General features: G+C 45.8%; 1 protein-coding gene across 4 annotated transcripts in view; it reads right to left on the bottom strand.

Annotated features, from left to right (window-relative positions):
• LOC142804140 (uncharacterized) overlaps nucleotides 1-21,535 on the bottom strand; it is a 184,208-nt gene that overhangs the window by 138,704 nt on the left and 23,969 nt on the right. For 2 of the 4 annotated variants that reach the window (XM_075890737.1, XM_075890739.1), the window contains exon 2: nucleotides 9,165-9,246. The exons of the other annotated variants lie outside the window; for them this stretch is intronic. The gene's annotated coding sequence lies outside the window, so the exon portion shown is untranslated. The remainder of the gene's footprint in view (nucleotides 1-9,164; nucleotides 9,247-21,535) is intronic. 4 annotated transcript variants of the gene reach the window in all.

Below are 21,535 nucleotides of genomic sequence, written 5' to 3'. Positions count from 1 at the left end.
AGTTACGCAATATTTCTAGCCGTGATAAGTGGCTCGTAATCTATCAATTGCAACAGAAAAAAAGTGCAAAATTTTTGTCTAAACGTACAACGTTTCTTCGCAGTGAGTGCATGAGCGGCAAATTTTATCATGAGCAAGCCCCGGTAAAGAAGCCCTAAGAGAAGGAAATAAGAAGTACAAGTCATTCCTGCCCCAGGAACTATATCTTTCAAGCTAATTTCTCAATCAGCTGTGGCTGCGCTGTATCATCTGGTAGTAATTCCTATATTGCTGCGATGAGCGCAAATACGAACGCCCATGAGATCACGAAACTAATTTATGCAAGACAAGCTTAGATAACGCGCTTGCCTCTTCAGTTTTGAAAACAATGTATAGCTGCGTATTGGAGGTACAGTAATGAATCTACGTCGACGCGCAATAGATATAATAATGTTTACATTGCTCTCATCGATTTTTTCTCCACTAAGGGTCACAGTCCTTTATTCAACCTATAAGGACAAACAAGAAGAAACAAAATATTGGAAGCAATATATTGAGGTATTTCGAGGAGCAGCGTGCAAATGCTATCGCCTGTCTCATTAAAAATAGAGGCTTTTGTTTACCAGTACATAATTCTAGCGTGTGATAGAGGTATGCGTTGCCCTTGTTATTGCGAATACACATGCACTCTAACCAGCCTCCGAGTAGGAATCGAGCTGTTCTTACAAATTTTTATGTATTGCTTCATATTAAGTTAAAACAAAAGTTTTATTTAAAAAAAGCTGGTTTATGAAATTCTGGATATTTTAAAGGAGTGCGCGTGAAGATTATCAAACTAGGAAAACTAACTCCCCGCTTTTCAAACACACACACACACGCACACTCACACCTCCCTGGTATTCGGTGGAGCAGGAACATTGGCATAACGCGGATTGCTAGTTGCCCGAATTTCGAAGTAATATCAACGCATAATTTCACAGGGTGTTTGCACGGGTATTAAGCGCTCGATGGGTTTCCTAACCCCGTCTTTGAAGCCAAGGCATTTGCTATTTGGCAAAAAAAATGTACAAGAAATAAAGGGTGCTGCACGTATTCAATCGAAAACTCCGCCGGAACGTGTTCAGCGCGCACCGCGTGTCAGCGTCTCTGCCGAGACGAAACCCGATACCAACTCGCGAGCCAGGCAACATTCACCTGATTTCGATTACAGTTGGGAAATGAATTTTGTCGCAGCCATTCCCTTTCGCTGTGTGCCTGCGCGTTCTTTTGCCCATCAAGAATTACCGTAACCCGAAATTCGAATTTCGCACTTTTCAATAGGCCAGCTTTCACCTCAGTACAGGCTAGGAGCCAACATTTGTAGACGTTCAGCACTGAAAAAAAAATTGGCAGATCCCACACACAGTGGGAATTGATGATATGCGAAGCACGAATGAGAAATGTTGACGAGTTACTTTAAAATCAAGCGCAACGTTACGAGGTGGAGGTAAATGAAGACGTACTTGACTTCCGTGTCATGATTATCATGTTTTGACGTGTTGTTTAGTTTCGCCATCTATTCACGTCACGTGATACAAAATGTTCTGTATGTGGAGCTAGTGAAACAGCCGCGAGCTTGCTATGAGCGTGGTATGTTGTCACGTTCTTACACGACACGCGTGTCAGGATTATCATGTTTACATCAGCCATATATTTCGTCATCCATGGACCTTACGTAACACGAAATTCGGTACATGTGGAGTTAGCGAAACGGCCGCGAAGGGCGCAATATACCCCAATGTAGCGTTGACGCTCGCCCACTCTGGGCACAGCGACGCTACGTTAGCAAAACGCGAGCATGCTATTGTACGACGCCAGGCGCGACCAGCATCCGTCGGGGCGGCCCAACGGCAAATGGCGCGAAATACGATATGCTGCATTTCGCGCCGATGCGTTACCCAGACAACACTGCGTCTCCCTCTTTTCATGACGGAGGGACGCCGGACGCGCTGACACGCGCACATGTCAAAGCAACCAAGCGCGGCGCGTACCTGCGAGCATATGACTGGACCGGTGCCAGGCGTGGCAACGTCGCTGTGACGCGACGAAATGAACGCCGGCGAGCACGCGAACCGCGTCACGTCTAAATGTATTGGCGCCTTGACTATGGCATGTAGTCATGTTCTCACATGACACGCATCTCATGGTTATCATGTGTGCGCCAGTCTCATATCTTCGTCAACCGTTGGCGTGACGTAATACCAAGTTTGGCATATGGGAAGCTAGCGAAACGACCACGAGTGCATCATCATTGTGACACGCAGTCATGTTACATGACACGCATCTCATGATTATCATGTTTTCACCAGTGACATACATTCGTCATTCATTCACGTACTGCAATACCGAGTTTGGTACATGTGAAGCAAGCGAAACGGCCGCGAGGGCATCATGAGCGTGGCATGTAGTCATGTTGTTACATGACACGCATCTCATAACTATCATGTTTGCACCAGCCACATACCTTCGTCAATCATTTACGCACTATAATACCAAATTTGGTGTATATGAGGCTAGCGAAACGACCACAAGCGCATCATAAGCATGGCATGTAGTCATGTTGTAACATGACAAACATATCACGATTTTTATGTTAGGGCCTGTCGCTTGTGTTCGCCATACAACCATGCCATACCATACCAGTTTTGCAACATTTCATGTGAACGAAACCACCGCAAGAGCTGAAGGACCATGAAATGTAAATTGTGACATTCATGACATACATGTCATGATTTTCATGTTATGAATAGTCAGATATGTTCTTCATACAGTCATGTTATGGCATACCAATTTTGGTAACGATACCATTATCGAAACTGCCAGGAGAACTAAAAAAAAGTCCTAGATGGCTAGATAGACCGATAGATGGATAGATAGATCTATCTATCTATCTATCTATCTATCTATCTATCTATCTATCTATCTATCTATCTATCTATCTATCTATCTATCTATCTATCTATCTATCTGTCTATCTATCTATCTATCTATCTATCTAGAGAGATAGGGTTACTGACCTCTTAGTGAACTAATCACGAATAAGTTATATATTTTCTTCGCATAAGCTTTGATCATGGTCGTTTCGAGGTGGCAGTACGCGGCTGCTCATCAATGGTCATGTGTTCTATCCTAGTCACTGCGGTCGCACTTCGATGGAGGTGATCGCTCGACGCCTAAAGAACAACAGTTTGACGAAGTGCTCGGAGCCGTCCAGTAAGGCGTTTCTCGTTATCGCATTGTGATCTGTGAACACACAACCTGAAATATTAGTGCTACTATTTTATTTCTCAGATATTTCCTGCAACTATAATTCTGTCAGAGAGCAGTTAAACGATTCAAACCAATAGAATTGGTGCCTTGTCTGTCTTCTCAGTTGCTGCGAATGAGTTGGCTCACAATCGACTCGCGTATAGAAAAGGCAGGGGCAAGCGCTGTACGATGCGTAATCGTCATATAAAGCCCTGAAATGTTATGGGTCGAAATGCCGTGTAACCGCTTGTGTGAACACAATGCGTTTCGTCGCCATAATGACAAGAACATTCTTATCACAGTAACCTTCTTCTAATACATGCGTGTCCGCCAAGGTGAAACAGTGGATACGGCACTCGGCGGCTGACTCAGAGGCTGCGCGATCAATTCCGGCCGCGATAGTCTCACTTCCATGGAGGCTAAATGGAAGAGGCCCGTGTTCGATGTGATGTCATGGCACATGAAACGACACAAGGTGGTAAAAATTTAAAAATTTCCAGAGTCTTCCACTACTAGAAGAAAAAAAAACTTCGCTAAAGCTGCTTCTTGACTTAATTGGTTCGTGATTTGGATAAATTAACCACGCAATAAAAAAAAGACGGAGCATTTTGGAAAGACACGCTCACACAGCGCTGATGAGTGTGTGTCCTTCCTGAATGCCCCCTCTTTTCTTGCGCGGGTAGATTGTGTTTGATCATGAACCCTCCAGTGCGGCCTCTCATATATAATGGTTTTGTTGTGTAAAACCCCAAACAATAATTATTTTTTCAATGCTGGGCTATCTTGAAGTAATTCTTGAAGTAGTAATTGAATTAATTTTTAATGAAGTAATTGAAGTAGTAATTCTATCTTGAAGTAAGTCTTTCAGTCATAGACACTTCGATTGGTTCCTTTTTACAAGTATTTGTTGCACCTCCTGTATCGTTCCAGTGTAATTATATTCATTCGTTTTTTTTCCATTTCCTCCCGCTTACAGCTTAGGGCCTTGTGTTCGTTCAGTGAAGAGCACGCGTTTTTTTTTTTTCGCTTCACACTTTGTGACCGCCTGCATTTTCCTACTTTATAATGTTCTTATACACACGAGAAAAACTCTCTTATCGCCCTTTATTATCCTGTATTTCTTAAACAAGAACAAATTGCTTTCTGCACGCTGCTCTAAAATATTTTTGGCTACGTGTGTGCTAGGTGTTCTTTAGTAAGTGTATTGCGGATATTTGTTCTCCTCCCACCAGCAATGTTCCGATGTGTAACTTCAAATGACTTTTTGTACATTCTCTCTTTAGTGACATATAACGCGTTATTTTTTGTTGAGTTCTTTCAAAGTTTGATGTTTCCTTACGGTTTTGTCGCGACACTCACCCTTTGTAACCCCCCTTACACAATGCCCTGCAACAAGGGCCTGTAAGGTATTTTTATATAAAATAAAAATAAATGGCCGGGCATGCCACATCTTTAGATGGATTAACAGAGAGCTCATACATCTGAATGTGTTATGTTTTGACTGCATCGTTTGCGTTTGCGCCGCAGGCGAAAGAAAGCTTGCTGCAGCAGCCGCATCTCAAAGAAATCGCCTGTCGTATTATGTGCGCGTTATGAGCTCTTTATTACACAGCGAAGAGGTTCGCCCGCGAAGATGTATGCGTGTACACGCTATCCTTCAGCCGAACAACGATGGGAGACAACGATCAAAAAAAAAAAAACTAGAGTCGTATCAAGTAATATAGCCATAATGACTACGCAACTTGGTTTCTTCATTTTTTCTATTCGCAACAGTGATTTATCTCCACTATCAAACAATTTCTCTCCGTACACGTAAAAAAAGCTTTTCGGATTTTACAAACGAAGTCAGGACTCGGTTTCATATACTGTAGTTCCTCAGTTGATCGCCCTTATTTCTAATATGATTGTGAGTGCCTCATAACAAAGAAAAAAAAACTACAACAAGGAGAGATATATATATGTTAGCTTTAACTCACATCGTTAATAAAATGAAGCAATCTCGAGGCTCAACATAAGCCCCACGAGGTAACAGTATCTGGGGAAGCGCGAATGTAGTTCGTGGCAGACCCATTGAAACCTACTCGAGCTCTCAGGCGTATCGCGCTTAATCTGGTCAGAAGAAAAATCTATGTTGTTAAGCGAGCTTCGACGTCGAGTCCACGTCGCAGTCGAAGGGAAAGTGTTAAATCACGAACGGAAAATCAATACTGCAATAAGCTGATTTTAATATATCGCTTTTTCACTCACGTTTCCGGGAAAATTGGGGCTGCGATGCACAGAGTTCAATTCGTAACGTAAAACAGGCACCGAACGTCGAGCTATTCAGAAAAGGGCGAGTCTTCCCCGCAGTCACGCTTAAATGACGGAAGCTGAACGCTTTCGTATGGCTCTATGGGTATGTTCCATAAGTAATGCTCGGTGTTGCAGTTTACCCGGCTTGTATGCGCCAGTTTTCGTGAACTTCTTTTATTCATTGTCTTTTAGAGAGGATGCATAACTCAAGCCCAATAAAACGTATTGTACTCTCTTCCTCAGCCACAAACTCTAAAGTGGCTGAAGTAAGTAATGGCGTGTTGCGGCAAATCGGTTTCACAAATTACGAAAGCTACATAAATATGGTGCACTTTCGTTTTTTATATTATTTTACTGAACTTTCAGATGACCTTGCAAAAATAAGCTCTAAAAAAATAGTGCCCTCCACGGAGCGTCTGTGTTTTGCAGGGATTGTGCACGCTGCAATGACTACACGAATTTTAAAACTTCATCTTACTATACAACAAACGGGCAACACTAAATGGTCCTTTTTTATCTGCTTTTCATTCCGCATCCTGCATGAAACCTTTGAGTGCACCCTAGAGAGTGCTATGCGAACGCCGAACTGCGAGACGACTAACTTTGCTCTGCAAAGAATAATACGTCACTGACGAATGAGTTTCGGGCGGCGCGTCGTGCGCCTTATCGCTACCGAGGGACGCCATCCGCAGCGCAGCGTTTTTGAGCCGTGGTTACGCATTCGCCGTAAAAATTAGCTTTCACTTACGGGAAAAGAAACCTCGGAGGAGATCCGGTTATCGCATCAGGTTGCCGGCAATATTACAATGAGTTTGACGATGCTCTTTATGGGGGCAGTCATGGAAGTAGGTGTTGCTGTTGGAACTTTTCTTGTGCGAAATCGCAAGTTTTCTTTTTTTTTAACTCTCTTCTTTGCAAATCTTTTCTTTGCTGTTGCAACTTAACTCTCGCAAAAATCGCGAATATTTTCTTTGGTGTGGTGGCGACCGCAGCTCTTCGGTGTATCTTAAGCATCGTGTGGAGCGATTTGCAAGACCTTCAGCAAATTCCTCAGCAGAATAATTTCTACTTTCATCTCGTTTGTGTTTTCTAATTGTCTTGATGTTTTTTATTTATTGTCTGTTCTCTCCTTTACTGTCCTCTCTCTTTTCGACGGATGTGGTTCCTGTCTGTTGTTACTCACCCTATTGACACTCGAGCTTGACTCTACATCCCACTCTCCTTTCATGCTAAGACGTTCTCCCCATTCCCCTCCACCACACTCTTTCTACGCTCGCCTTTTTCTCCTCTTCTGCCTTTGATTGGACAGAGGGCGCGACGCCCACACATACGCGTGCTAAAGTATGCAGTTACTGCCTTGTAGTTGCTGAAGCCCCTTGGCAAACTTGTTGGCCCCAGCGATAACCCGTGTTGAAGGCCCAACTTTCATCTGTTAGGCGTTTTTTTTTCCTACACGATCAGTTACGTTATCACACACTCGTAGCATTTGTCGCTCCTTTCGCGGCGGCATAAGGCCGTTTCCCAAGCCGAGATTGCAGCGAAAAAAATCATTCCGCTCACTCCATTCACTGTGTTCACAGACATCGCTAATGGCAATTTCGTTTCACATGCACTGCAAATATTTAACGATTTTCCTTATGTGACTGTAGCGGAGAGTTCTCGCCACAGTTCTTTGTGGCAGACAATGTTGATTTTTTTAATGTTATGTAATTATTTGTGCAATATGATATCTTTAGGTTTTCATGAATGGTAACGACGGGGTCGCGTGTTTCGTCATTTAAGAACACTTTTCAAGCTACATTACGTTTAATGTGCACAGCATCAGCCGTTACAACTAAAACACATCGACGCAGTTTTGACGGATTGGCCGGTCCGCCCATATAGTAACGGGTCCATGCCGAAAATCGCTCTCGTCACTGTAATCAGACAAAAATTTCTAACGTGCTGGTTAACGCCACAGACCGCTGCAGCGCGGAAAGAACTGACCTTTTTTTTTTCGCTGCGAGCGAGTTCGCAGTCCGAGAATCCTTACTTTTTGTGTCATGTTAAACGGCCTATACACTCATCGAATGCAACGTGCCTATAGTAGCGATGGATACCTATCGACGTGGCTATGTGCCCTTTTGAGGGCAGGACGTCCGCCTTCCTTTAACTGTTCTAACAAGCGTGCGAAACGAGCGATAACCGACTGCATTGATTGGAACTGCAGAATTTACTGCTCGCGTGAGCCATACTCGCATTAAGAATTCATTCAGTTCACTTACTGCATCTACAGAGCGAGTATATATTAGAATACTTTTCGCAAAGCACTTACGGGGTGTCAGTGGCAGGCGCGATTGAAGCAATTCTGCAGCCAGCTCTACTAGAGTCTTCTTTTATGCGTTTTTCTTCCAAGCACAAAATATAATGCAACATTTACGTAACAAACATAACCTTTAAGCCTTGCGGGGTTTCTCTCGAAGCGTGACATTAATAAAGTGCTTTTTCACGCCTCACATGCACATTAAAGGGCGCCAGGCGCCTGTTTAAAAATTCATAAGGCATTCAATTCAAAGAGAAAAGTTTATCGCCTTCAAAGAGCTCGTCACTTGGGCGTTCTGTTTCAAAGCGGACGTCTCTTTGTATGGCCCCTTGTTTCTCGTATAGAGATCGTGAAATTTTCGGTGGTGAATAGGCTTTTATTCCAGAAAGACTGAAATGAAACGTCAGCAAGTCCGCGGAAAATTAGCCGGCTTTTGAATGAGTGCCCAATATCACGCTTTACCGCTTTCGGAACCATGTGGCCTGGTAAATTACTGGGTCTACGCTGACGAAAGTTCTTGCGAAGCTGAAGTTCAATTACGAAACTTGGAGTTTTATTTAACGCATTTAGCTTTTGCACGGGCTGATTCCCGACAGCACTGTAGTAAATTTAAATTGCGACACCTCCTGACAGGGCATAAAGTCCTGACCGGTAATTGACCACTCTCGCTAAAGTCGAAAGTACATGACAATTGTCTATTGATGGTTTTAACATATGGGGCCGAAAGCCGGAAAATAACAAAGACGCTAGAAAAAAAAACCCAGAGGGAGAAGAAGGAGATCCTTAATGACGATACGTAAAAGGACAGCAAGCTATCCCAGTTCGTTGCTAGTTTCTGCTTTTGACAAGCTGCGAAGACAGTGAAGGGTAGGTAATGATGGGGACGCTTTACAAGACACAACTGCCAAGAGAGTGGCGGTGATACCGTATCTACATGGTATCTCACATAAACCCAATAAGATAAGCCAAAGAGTGAGCGTGTCGGTGGTTTTTGTTTTTGTTTTTTTGCGCTGAATAAATTGGCTCAGTTATATGTCTGTACCAGTCCCGTATAGGAAGCACCGTGAGAAACTGCAAGATTAAGCGCTGTAAAAAGTTTATTGAGCGTGCAACAGGCATTCTATATGGTATACTTCTGTATTGTAGAGCTGAGTACGTAGGTCACTGAGGCAGGTGCCTTAATGTAAAACTTGGAGAACATTGCCAAAAAGTAAGAAGTGCAGGATTGGATGATTTTTTGGACGCTCATTGTTTCGAATTTGGGTGCGAGCCATTGTTCGAAAAGGGAAGGGTTCTCACTCACCCTAAGGAATGCACAAGGCCTATAATCGATGCTGGAGCAATCGCTCGAGGCAGCTGCGTCAGCAAACCGTCTATACGTATATCTGAAAAAGAATTGGCGTATTTAAATTCAGCAGGCGAGGGTCCGGGGTGAGCACGTGGTTTCTTGCAGTCTCTTTTGGCTTTCCAGTTTTGTGTTTTTTTTTCTTAAGCAAGAGATGTTATCTTTTTTTCTGTAACATATATATGTGCGTCTTAGTACTAATTAATCCGTTGAAAGTCTGCGCTCGTCCTCATCTCTTGTGTCTGAAATTTTCGCGTGATTACCAACTAGGCCAATCCCACACTTTACCTAATTAAGAGAGGCCAGCCTAAAGTATCTTGCTTTTTTTTGTCTTCGTCAGAAGCAAAAAAAAAAAAACAGTAGATTCTACGTATCATGGCAATCGATTTCATGCGGAGAGAAGGTGACTGATGTGTAATTTTTTGATGAAGCGAACAGTTACGAAATGACGCTAAGCATATTTAGAAACGTTGTGCGCGCTGACATATGCGTTGAAAAGCCGCATATATCTTACGTAACAAGCAACATGAATATTACAAACACAAGAAGCGGTTAGCTCATATGTAGTCCTTGTGCTTGCGAGATCGGGAGCCGTAATCTACGTAGACCAACTTCAGTAGATGGCACTTGAGTATACGAATGACGGTCACCCGACGTTACGCTTGTATTACAGTACTACTCATGTAACTTTATAAAAGTAGATCGATAGCAGTGCCGCCACAATTCACGTTTCACCAAAATTACGCTGGAATAGCTTATTTCTCTGAAGCAGTTTCGGGGCCTAGCTGTCGCGCCTATGAAGTAGAACGCAAAATGCTGGGGTCCAACTCCTGCTGGAGCAGTAACTATATACTTTGCATTCGTCGCGTTGACACTACTGATGTTGGCTTTTCTTAACGGTTTCGCACTAATATTACTAATTTATTTACTCGCTGTTCCTCGGTAGGTATATACTGTCAAACACATGTGGTGCATACCTACATACCGTGGCCCCTGGTACAAGGGTATGTGCCTGGCGAGTGCGGAAGAAAGTGCCTGACGACGTACGCGACATAATTCTGAAATTATTCATGTCATGATCTTACCAAGCTAATCCCGAGAGCACCCAGACGTAGACGGCTTGATAGATAGATAGATAGATAGATAGATAGATAGATAGATAGATAGATAGATAGATAGATAGATAGATAGATAGATAGATAGATAGATAGATAGATAGATAGATAGATTCAAACTATCTCTATTACGCAAACAAATATTTGGCATTTAAGGACGAAGAAAGTTATGTTGGCCTGCAAAGGTGGTTTGCATGCGGCAACTCCTAACGGTGGTAAGAGGGAAAAGCAGAGAAATATGGAGCTATCGTACACGGCATGCGCGCGAAAGCTGTTAACCTCAGCGTGGTAGTTAGCAGAGCTTCCTTTTCGGAGGTGAAAACCATATTGCCACAGCTCGACCATCGCAGAAGACGCGTGCCGCAATTCGCGTTCGTAAAAGCCGCCATGCAAGTAGCAAGAAAGCCGCGCCATGGAACGCCGTCCTGCACGCGCCACGATGCTACGCCAAGGGACCGGCACGAGACTCGAGGGGCTGATGAAGAGACCGATGAAGTTGTAGTCAGCGAGCAAGAGACATTTTTGGCTGACCATTTTTAGTTTTGAGTTTACGGGCACAAGTTCGCCCTAAATAAAGAGTTTATATTGTTACGAGTAACTTGTTTAATGATCTATTTACAGCGCACAGAACTCGACGAGTAAGATGGCGCCAGACCAGCATCCAACGGAAAAACCCACTTCGTCCTCCTCTTTCCTGCAGCCGTGTTTAGCGGCTGTTTTGTATCATAACCCCCGGCGGTAGAAGCACCGTCCCGGTGCTAAATTTACGCAGATGATGTCGAAGGGGGGTAATAGGGCTTTAGCCGAGCCACGTCAACAATGTCGCTCGGAGGTGACGATGACTTTGTTGGATCAGTTGGAACAATCTCGTACGTGACGTCTGTCACTTGGCGAACGATACGGAATGGCCCAGTGTAGGGCGACAACAGTTTTTCCGACAGTCCCACACGCCGAGTAGGTGACCAGAGGAGCACGAGAGAACCAGGAGAAAAGTGCACGTCCCTATGGTAAGAATTGTAGAGCTGTTGTTGGCGCGCCTGTGAAGCCTGTAGACGGTTGCGGGCGACTTGGCGCGCATAGTCGGCGCGGGCAATGGCTTCACCAGCATATTCAGTGGCCGCAGGTAGTAACGTGTCTAAAGGTAGAGTTGGGTCCCGGCCATATAGTAGATAGAAGGGTGAATATCCGGCAGTGTTGTGACGAGATGAGTTGTAGGCGAACGTCACATACGGCAAATGAATGTCCTAATCGTGGTGGTCTGGCGCAACGTATTTGGCAAGCATATCGGTTAGGGTCCTGTTAAGGCGCTCCGTGAGGCCATTTGACTGGGGATGGTACGACGTAGTAAATTTGTGCTTGGTATGACAAGACCTCAGGATTTCATGAACGACAGCTGATAAGAACGTGCGGCCACGGTCGGTGAAAAGTTGACGGGGAGCACCGTGCACTAATATTATGTCGTACAGCAGAAAGTCCGCAACGTCGGTAGCGCAGCTGGTCGGGAGTGCTCGTGTGATTGCGTACCGCGTCGCGTAGTCCGTGGCAACAGCAATCCATTTATTTCCGGCTGTGGAGAGTGGAAAAGGGCCCAACAGGTCGACACCAACTCGAAAGAAAGGCTCGTTGAGAACGTCGATCGGCTGAAGGTAGCCGGCTGGGAGGGCAGACGGCGTTTCGCGACGCTGACAGGGCTCACAAGCGGCGACATAGCGTCGAACAGACCGGGCAAGTCCAGGCCAAAAAAACCGACGTCGTACTCGATCGTACGTGCGAGAAACGCCCAAATGGCCCGTTATGGGAGCGTCATGGAGTTGATGCAGGACAGAAGAACGCAGGTGCGCTGGGATGACAGGAAGTAAGTCTGATCCGAAGGAATCAAGGTTTAGGCGATATAGGATCCCGTCTTTCACCAAAAACATTCGTAGGGACGGGTCGCGTGGCGTTGACTCCAGTTTCTCAATGATGGATCGTAAAGAAGCATCCCGACGTTGCTCTTCGCCAATGTTTAACAGCTGCGACACGGAAAAAAAACGTCCGTGATAGCGTCGGTATCGGTTGCTTCGTCAACAGGGTAGCGGGATAAACAATCCGCATCCTGATGTAATCGCCCTGTTTTGTACATTACAGAGAACGTGTACTCTTGAAGGCGTAGAGCCGAACGAGCGAGACGTCCCGTGGGGTCCTTCAGGGAGGCTAGCCAGCAGAGCGCGTGATGATCCGTGACAACACGGAATGAGCGCCCGTACAGGTATGGGCGAAACTTGGCGACTGCCCATACAAGGGCGAGGCACTCGCGCTCCGTGATGGAATAGTTGCGCTCGGCTGGAGATAGTAGTCGACTTGCGTAGGCTATAACACGGTCGTGTCCGCGTTGTTGCTGCAATAGCACAGCTCCTATGCCGTGTCCGCTGGTGTCCGTGTGAACCTCGGTTGGGGCTAATGGATCAAAGTGAGCCAAGATTGGTGGCGTTGTAAGCAGTGTCGTAAGTTGCGAGAACGATGACGCTTGATCATGGCCCCAGGTGAACGAGGCGTCTTTCTTCAAGAGGTCTGTGAGTGGGCGTGCAATGGTCGCAAAGTCCTTAACAAAGCGTCTGAAATACGAGCACAACCCCACAAAACTGCGGACATCCTTTGTGGTCCTCGGAACGGGAAAGTTCGTGACTGCACGAATTTTCTCTGGGTCTGGACGCACGCCTTGGGCATCGACAAGGTGACCAAGCACGGAAATTTGGCGACGAGCGAAGTGGCACTTGGAGGCGTTAAGCTGAAGTCCGGCTTGACGAAAAACGTCCAAAATAGCTGACAAACGATCAAGATGCGAGTCGAATGTGGGCGAAAAGACAATAACATCGTCAAGGTAACACAAGCAGGTGGACCATTTCAACCATAGGAGCAATGAGTCCATTATTCTTTCAAATGTGGCTGGTGCATTGCAGAGTCCAAAGGGCATCACCTTAAACTGATAAAGACCATCAGGAGTGATGAATGCGGTCTTCTCGCGGTCCATCTCGTCGACGGCTATCTGCCAGTACCCTGACCGAAGGTCAATAGTTGAAAAATAGGTGGCACCGTACAAGCAGTCGAGGGCGTCGTCGATGTGAGGTAAAGAATAAACGTCTTTTTTGGTAATTTTGTTAAGGTGACGGTAATCGACACAAAAGCGCCATGTTCCATCTTTCTTTTTAACAAGGACGACTGGAGAAGCCCAGGGGCTGCATGAAGGCTCGATAATGTTTTTCGCAAGCATTTTGCCGACTTCATGTTGTAATATTGCACGCTCCGACGTCGACACACGGTAGGGGCGTCAGTAAATGGGGGTTGCATGGCCAGTATTTATGCGATGGGTGACAATGGTCGATTGGCCTAAAGAGTTGCTGGCAAAGTCGAAAATGCTACGATAGCCCTCAAGAACGTGGCAAAGCGCTGAAGCTTGCTCAGACGTGAGGTCCGATGACACCATTCGCTCAATGTCGGCACCCCAAGAACGTGATGGAGTGGAACCACTGACTGAGCTGCAGCAACCGTCAACTCTGAAGGGCTCGACATGGTCATCTTGGAGAGCAGTAATTTTGGCCAGGGAGATACCCTGTGGCAGAACTTGGGTGGTGAGTGAAAAGTTGACCGGTGGAAGGAAGGTGCGGTTTCTCTTATTCGTCAGAATCATATGCGGCACAGCAACCCCATGCGTAAGCATCACTGCAGGAATCGGGGCCACCATGTAATCACCATCAGGTACTGGCGGCGTGGAGGATAACTCGACATGTGTGACGGAGTTAGGAGGGAGACGCGTGAAATCAATGCAGCAGAGGCTGGTTTGCGGTGGGCTAGGCGGGTCGGAAAAAAGGGGTAAATCGAGATGGAGAGAGCCAGCTGAACAGTCTATGAGGGCAGAGTGCGTGGCTAGAAAATCCATACCGAGAATGAGTTCATGAGGGCAATGTTCGATAACGGCGAAAAAAACGACAGTGCTTCTCTCCCCAATAGACACTCGCGCAGAGCACATGCCAAGAATTGCGGCAGTTCCTCCATCGGCGACTCGTACAGCTCGGTTGAGGGCGGGCGTGACAACTTTTCTAAGTCGGCGGCGAAGGTTAGCACTCATAATGGACACATGCGCGCCAGTATCTATCAACGCACTGACACGAACATTGTCGACAGTAACGTCCAAAAGGTTCCGGTTCGTTGTTAACGTTAATCGAGGATTTCTTACGAAGGTCGTCAACGCAGCCTCCAGAAGCTGCACGGCCTAGTTTTCCGGTCGGAGATGCTGCGAATAGGTCGGGGAGGCAGCACGGCGTTGTGGGGGCGACCGGGACTGACGACGAGCAGGGGACGGTGACCGGTCGTAGCGAGGTCTGATGAGAGGTGCTGTAGGAGCGGAAATTGTGGTCGGCGTTGATGGAGAAAGAGATGGGGACGATTCGCGAGCAGAAGTGGTGTAATACTGAGGTGCATAATGGGACGGTGGAGACCAGCGGCTGCGGCAGTGACGTGCGATATGACCAACGCGTCGACAGTTGAAACATAAGGGCCTGTCATGAAGGGTTCGCCATTCGGACGGATTGCGTTGTATGCGAGGAGCAGAAGGGGGACGAAAAGAAGGCGCAGCAGAGTATACGGCAGGTACAGGATGTAGGCCGACATTCGATAGCTCTTGACGAACGACGGCTTGTATCAAAGAAATCGTGGTCGGGGAAGGCGTAGGCGTCGGTAGTGGCGTGGCTACCGGTTGTGCTGCCTCGACCTCTCGACGAATCATGCGTGTGAGGTTGCCACATGGAGGGGCCTGGTGGAAGACGTCGTCACATGAAGAGGTGGCCGCTGTGTTCGGAAGGCGCACGATGTTTTGGGCTGCACGGCGGGCTTTAGTTTGTTCGAGACGTCGGCATTCTTTAAGGATGTTGTCGATGCTCGAGATGTTGTTAAAACCAGCAGGTTGAAAGCATCGTCGGCAATGCCTTTCAAGACGTGGTTAACCTTTTCGTCTTCGGACATGGACTGGTCGGCCTTGAAACAAAGGGCCAAAACGTCAAGAATGTAGGAGACGTACGATTCGGTAGAAGACTGGGCCCGTGTGGCAAGAGTCTTCTTCGCAGCGAGCTGACGACCAGATGAATCGCCAAACAGGTCACGTATTTTTTTTTCTTTGAAGAGCTTCGTGGCTTTCAAACCATGTTCGGGGAGTGCCGTCCAGGTAGAAAAGCACGTTGGCGAGCATGAGCGTGGGATCCCAGCGGTGAGTTGCACTGACGCGCTCGTACCGCTTCAGCCAAGTGTCGAGATCGATCGTACCATCACCGGAGAAAGTGCCGGGATCCCGGAGGTGCGGGAGTGTGACGTAGGTGGTGGCTTGGACTGACGAGGGCGGCGTAGAGGAAGTACCAGCAGTCGAAGCAGTCGAAAGCACGCCGATGGTGCGATCGCTGCACGTCTCCATCGAGGTACAGGGGTCGTCCACCTCCACCAATAATGTTACGAGTAACTTGTTTAATGATCTATTTACAGCGCACAGAACTCGACGAGTAAGATGGCGCCAGACCAGCATCCAACGGAAAAACCCACTTCGTCGTCCTCTTTCCTGCAGCCGTCTTTAGCGGCTGTTTTGTATCAATATAGTACCAGGTGCTATATTTATTCGTAACAATATGTTCCTTTGCGGATGGGGAAGGGGGAGAGCTGGTGAGGCTTGAAAGGCAGTGCACCACTTGAACCCCTTGAAGATGCCCATGTACCGTAGCCACGGTGTAAGAATAAATTAGGTGTTTACCCTCGCCATCACGCGTAAGAAGAGGGCGCGGGCAGATGGTGTTCGCCGATCACCTTGAGCCACGAGTTGTTTCTGTCACGTGATTTGAGATGGCGCAGCTGTAAGGGGCGTCAGAACCGCGCGACGCTGACTCTAAAATTCACACGCATAAGAACTTTTTTCTGGACGTTTTGCGTAGATGACATTTATGATTTGGGAACACGTTGCCCTGTGCCTTTGAGCCCTGCCAGTGCATTCGTTTTGTTGATTCATGCTTTGTGATTTAGTGCACGTACACCTCGATGCTGCATGTGACTTTGAACAGGCGCTAGCGGCTTTGCCGGTGGCATCGCCTCGAAATGGCCAAGTGGTGTTTTGTCCCGAATCGTTAGTCAGGGTATAGGACTTAAACGGAGCGTGTGTCGCTTTTCAAAGCTCCGAGTGAACCAGAGCGCTTGGATAAGTGGCGACGGGATGTTCTGGGATACGGCAGAGCCTTTCAGCCTACTGATTATGTATGCGCGAAGCATTTTCCGAAAGAATCAATCTTTAACACATATAATGCATAGTACAAGGAAAACAACCAGTTGCGCACACCAAAAGATATCTACACTTGTTTCGGATGCAGTAAGCTGGCATTATCACAGGCTCCCTACAATACCTGACCGTGCAGCAAAACACCAGGAAAGTTCTATGAAAACGACTGGCTCCTCTGCCGATTGGAAGTGACGGGGGCCGAAAGGTTCAAGTGTATCTGAAATAAGTACGCAACACTTGCGTCGCGTGGAGACAGTCACTTCAGAGCATGGCGATGCTGAAGCAAGAGATCAAGCATTGAAAAAGCAACGCTTCGACTTCAGCAGCGACTGTCCTCCTCCCCGTGAAGTGGAGAATGCTTCTCAACAGGACAATCATGGTGTGGCGCTATGCACTACCGACTCAGTTTCTCATCACGCCCAAAATGTAATTTCTTGTTTAAAATTCTGACGCTTGTTTTTGAGCTGGTTCATGTATGCCTCTGAATCGAAAGTTAGGCTCATTGGATATGCATGGTATAACTGTTGTTTAAGCACAAAAAAGAAACACAAAGAAACACAGGACAAGTGCTTGTTCTTTGTTTCTTTGTATTTTAAGCTTTGAACAAAATTCATATAATCTATCCCTTTTTATACCAACAAATATTGAATATTGTAGAATAACCAGTGAAGAGAAATTATTGTACACACCATTTCCAAGACGCAGACAAGTTTTATTTACGTACACTATATTTCCGTGATTGTAATTTGTTTGCCATGCTTGATGTCTTAAAGCCAGAATTCATCGTTCTTAGATGTCTTTTGGATTGTCTCAGTTTTGCAACATTGCAGGCGCACTTCCCATTACAATAATTACGACACAATACCATTTTTCAAAGCCGAAAGCCTTTGATAGCCTTAGGTGAATCGTTAAACGCTGAATATGACCGTCGATGTGGATCCCGCTGCGGTGGCGTAAGGGACGACCTGCAGAAAATACACTGCTTCAGGTAGTGTGCTCACTTACACTACTTGATAAGCACTTCATCAAGTTGAAGTTTGCTCGGCTTAATAAAATGACGCAAAGTATGCACATGGGATTCACTTGACAGTCCCGACATGGGTGTGGTCCGGGTTAACCCGGAGTCGACCTTTGGGACCCAATGAAGTTCTTCCTACCATATGATACCATGCAGAAGCCGCAATGAAGCCGTCTGCATGACACTAACTGCAAGCCCGGCAAGAGTAGCGTCTCGATTGAAGTTCGTAACAGAACGCGTGTAAGCTTCGCAATACATGAGTTGAAAGTTTTCTAACGAAGTTTTTTTTTCGGTCATTTCGCTAAGCAATCAGAGCGCAACAGCACACACACACACACACACACACACACACACACACGCGCGCGCGCGCGCGCACACACACACACGCACGCACATACGCACGCACGCACGCACAGATATACAGACTGACAGACAGACAGACAGACAGACAGACAGACAGACAGACAGACAGACAGACAGACTATCGCTTTCCTCATGCTAGCGTCCCTTTGGCTTCGAACTCTTTTCTCATCGCAAACGCCTGAAGTTTCCTCTCATGAACAATTCTGCTTTTGTATTCTGAACTAAAGATGCCGACACCGACACTGGCAACGCCGCCAACACCATACTTTCAGTGAAACTAGCTCATTGGAGCTTTTAAGCGAGGTAAACTGGGCTAGTCGCTCCTCTATAATGTAAGACGATGTCCTCATCCTTCCTTCTCTCGTGTGTTTGTTGTGGTTTTGTAGTGCCCTATACCAACTAATACCTTTAGTGCTGTCACGTCAAAATGTGACCACTCTCCAGGCAAACGTTTGTTGCTGTCGGATCATTTAATTAAGAAAAACACTGTTGGAACAGAAGCTGCACATAAAATTAGAAAATTAATTTTGTTACAGCAACGCCACAGTGTAATAACTTATTGACATTCTTGTCCATGTGTATTTCTAGTGTATTAAACAAGCGAGGCTCGGCATCACTAACCTTCTTTCTACACGCGGATCGCAGTAGCTCCCCAGTGAGCGCCTTGATGGATGGTTGCTATGAGTGTCCCCTTTATAACGAGCCGGTGACATGTGTGTCACCAGGCTCGTAAGAAAAAATGAAAAGAAATCTTTCTTTCTAAGTTGGCCTAATCACTTATGCGCTTCACTTCATTTTCCCACTCTTTCTGGCCTTTATCTCTACTATTCTGCGGCCAATACTCTAACCGCCTCTTACTTCCTTCTATTGTGGACGTGTGCAGCATTCTACGTTTGTCCTTGAAACCCAAAGTTTCTTGTAGGCTGGTACCCACACGTATACCTTGATGGGTATCGCCGCATTCAACGAGATTATGAATTGTGCTTTATTGCGCAAGGGCCACTGGTAACCAAAGAGCACCAGAACGAAATATGGTGATGATGGTGTTAGGTGGCTCTAAGGGGGCCTAAAGCTCTGCGCAATAACGTGCGTAAAACAACTAGTATTTAGAATCATGAGATCGACATGAGTGAGTACAATGAAAATCAGTGACGCAAGGTCGTATAAGAAGCACTGTAAGACTAATCGACTAGCACGGATATCTCACCAATTCCCTTCAGACTAAGGGCTGCGAGGCCGGTCCTTTCTACAGAGCGTATCGCAACAGCAGCCTCTCTTGAGCGGTCGTGCTACAGATTACCGGGAAAGATGACATCGAAAGCATGCACATGTTTTAAAAACCCTAAAAGTGAGTCCTGTTTATTGAGAGGTTCTTTGCCTAAAAACATTAAAGAATGTAAAGACATTTGGTGCTTGTTAGGTAATGGGAAATGATTTCTTCTATACGGCTCTGGTTCTGTACATCGTATGGAACACTGTGAGGGGGTCACCACATCTATCGCAGCTAGATGACACCCCCGGACAAAAGGTTTGCGTGGGTACTGTAAGTGTGCCCTATTGTTAATCTACAGAGTGTGACTTCTGGGCGACGTGTTTTAGATGTTGGTAGCCAGTTACCTAGCTCTGGCTTGACCAGGTACAACCTAGTTTATGTTTGACTGTCCCATAGATATTGTCAGTGTGACTTGAGTGTTTCTTTCAGAAAAGGCTTTAGGTATAGTGCAGTGATCTCCCTGGATGTTTCAGATCCGTCTGTAAGGATAGATGTGGCTATAGCTGGTCCGCTTTTTCATTGCCCTCGATATCTCGGTGCCCAGGCACCCAACACACCACAACGGTCCTCAGGACGAGTAAACTGTGCGTAACAGTGAATAGAGACGCATTATTACAAGATTTTTGGGTTTTTTCATAGTTTTCATTGTTTTTACGACGCTTAAGGTATATATATATATATATATATATATATATATATATATATATATATATATATATATATATATATATATATATATATATATATATATATATATTGTGCTTAACAGCCACGAATATTACGTATGCTTCTGCCGTAAATATGCCTGTATTTTGAATTACGATGCAATATCAATATGCCAGCCTCTGACAGGGATGGGGCTGAGCCGACCGCTGCGTACGGTACAGCATCACGAGACTTTCATGCGTCTGTGAAGAATTCGCGACAAGAATAGTTATGCTGAAGCTTAGAAAAGTGTGTGAAAATATTGCGGCAGAAGCATGCTTTGTAAGTTCTATAAAGGGCAAATCAAAGTTTATGAGTGTCCATTCCCATGGCGGGAGCTGTTCAAAAAGAGCCATGAGCTGATATTCAAAGAGTGGGATGCTCAATTCCCAATCCAGTGCTCTTACACGCAGAGAGTATGGCTCTCTCATAGCAGGACGGTTATGGAATAGAGAAGAGCTGGAGAGATCGTTTACAGCATAACATACTTATTGTTTGTTGTTTTCACTAATTTTTAGGAAGTACATCAACGATAAAGAATATCTTTGCAACTCCAACGACCATCAGTTTGCTTCTACGTAAAGACATTGTATTGGACTTGTCCTGAAGGCTCCTGTGAAAAGGCGGATGCCCAGATGGTGGACTGGATTCAACATCTGGAAAGCGCTTGGTGTGGCGGACTGAGAGACTATAGCCCGATAGTCTATGCGGGTTTGTATAAGGCTCTTGTATAGACTCGTGAGGCATTTTCTGTCACTACCCCAATTTGTGCGCGATAAAACCTTCAGGATAATTGTTGTTTTCGCGCACTTGTTTCTAACATATTTGATGTGCGATACAAATGTTAGTTTCATGTCCAGCATGAATCCTAAGAATTTATGTTCGGTTTTACCGGAAGACGATGGTCCTGCAGGTCTATATTTGGATCTGAATGTAGGCCTGTCCTCCTGGAAAACAGGACACAGGTGCGCTTTCGTAGGTTGAGGCCATTTGCATCTGCCCATTTCGACACCTTATTCAGACCAAGCTGAACCTGCCTCTCGCATATTGTAAGGTTGCAAGATTTGAAGCCTATCTGGATATTGTCTACGTATGTCGAGTAGAACATAGTTCGTGGGATACTTAGACGCAGAGAAATATTTTTTATTTTGAAAAGCGCGCAGCTAAGCATACCACATTGTGGTACTTCAGTTAAAACGGTTTTGACAAAGCGTTGCCCAGTTTAGCACAGAAAGTTCAGTAAGACAAGTAGCTCTCGATAAACTTCAGCATGTCACCACAAATACCTAGTTCTGAGAGGTCTCTCAGAATTCCGATTCGCCATGTGGTGTCGTATGCTTTCTCCACGTCTAAAAACACAGAGAGGAAGAATTGCTTGTGAATGAAAGCGTCTGTAATGTGGGTCTCAATCCCTGCGAGATGGTGAGTAGTGGACCAACTCTCTCGAAAGCCACACTGGTGCGAATCAAGTAGGCACTTTGATTCCAAGAAATGTGTTAATCGATGGCCTAACGTTTTCTCGAAAAGCTTACAGAGGTAGCTAGTCAAATCTACCAGTCTGTAGCTCGA

Source organism: Rhipicephalus microplus, chromosome 3, assembly GCF_043290135.1.
Source record: "Rhipicephalus microplus isolate Deutch F79 chromosome 3, USDA_Rmic, whole genome shotgun sequence".
In the NCBI taxonomy this organism is placed as follows: domain Eukaryota; kingdom Metazoa; phylum Arthropoda; class Arachnida; order Ixodida; family Ixodidae; genus Rhipicephalus; species Rhipicephalus microplus.
This window is presented reverse-complemented; position numbering and strand designations above follow the sequence as displayed.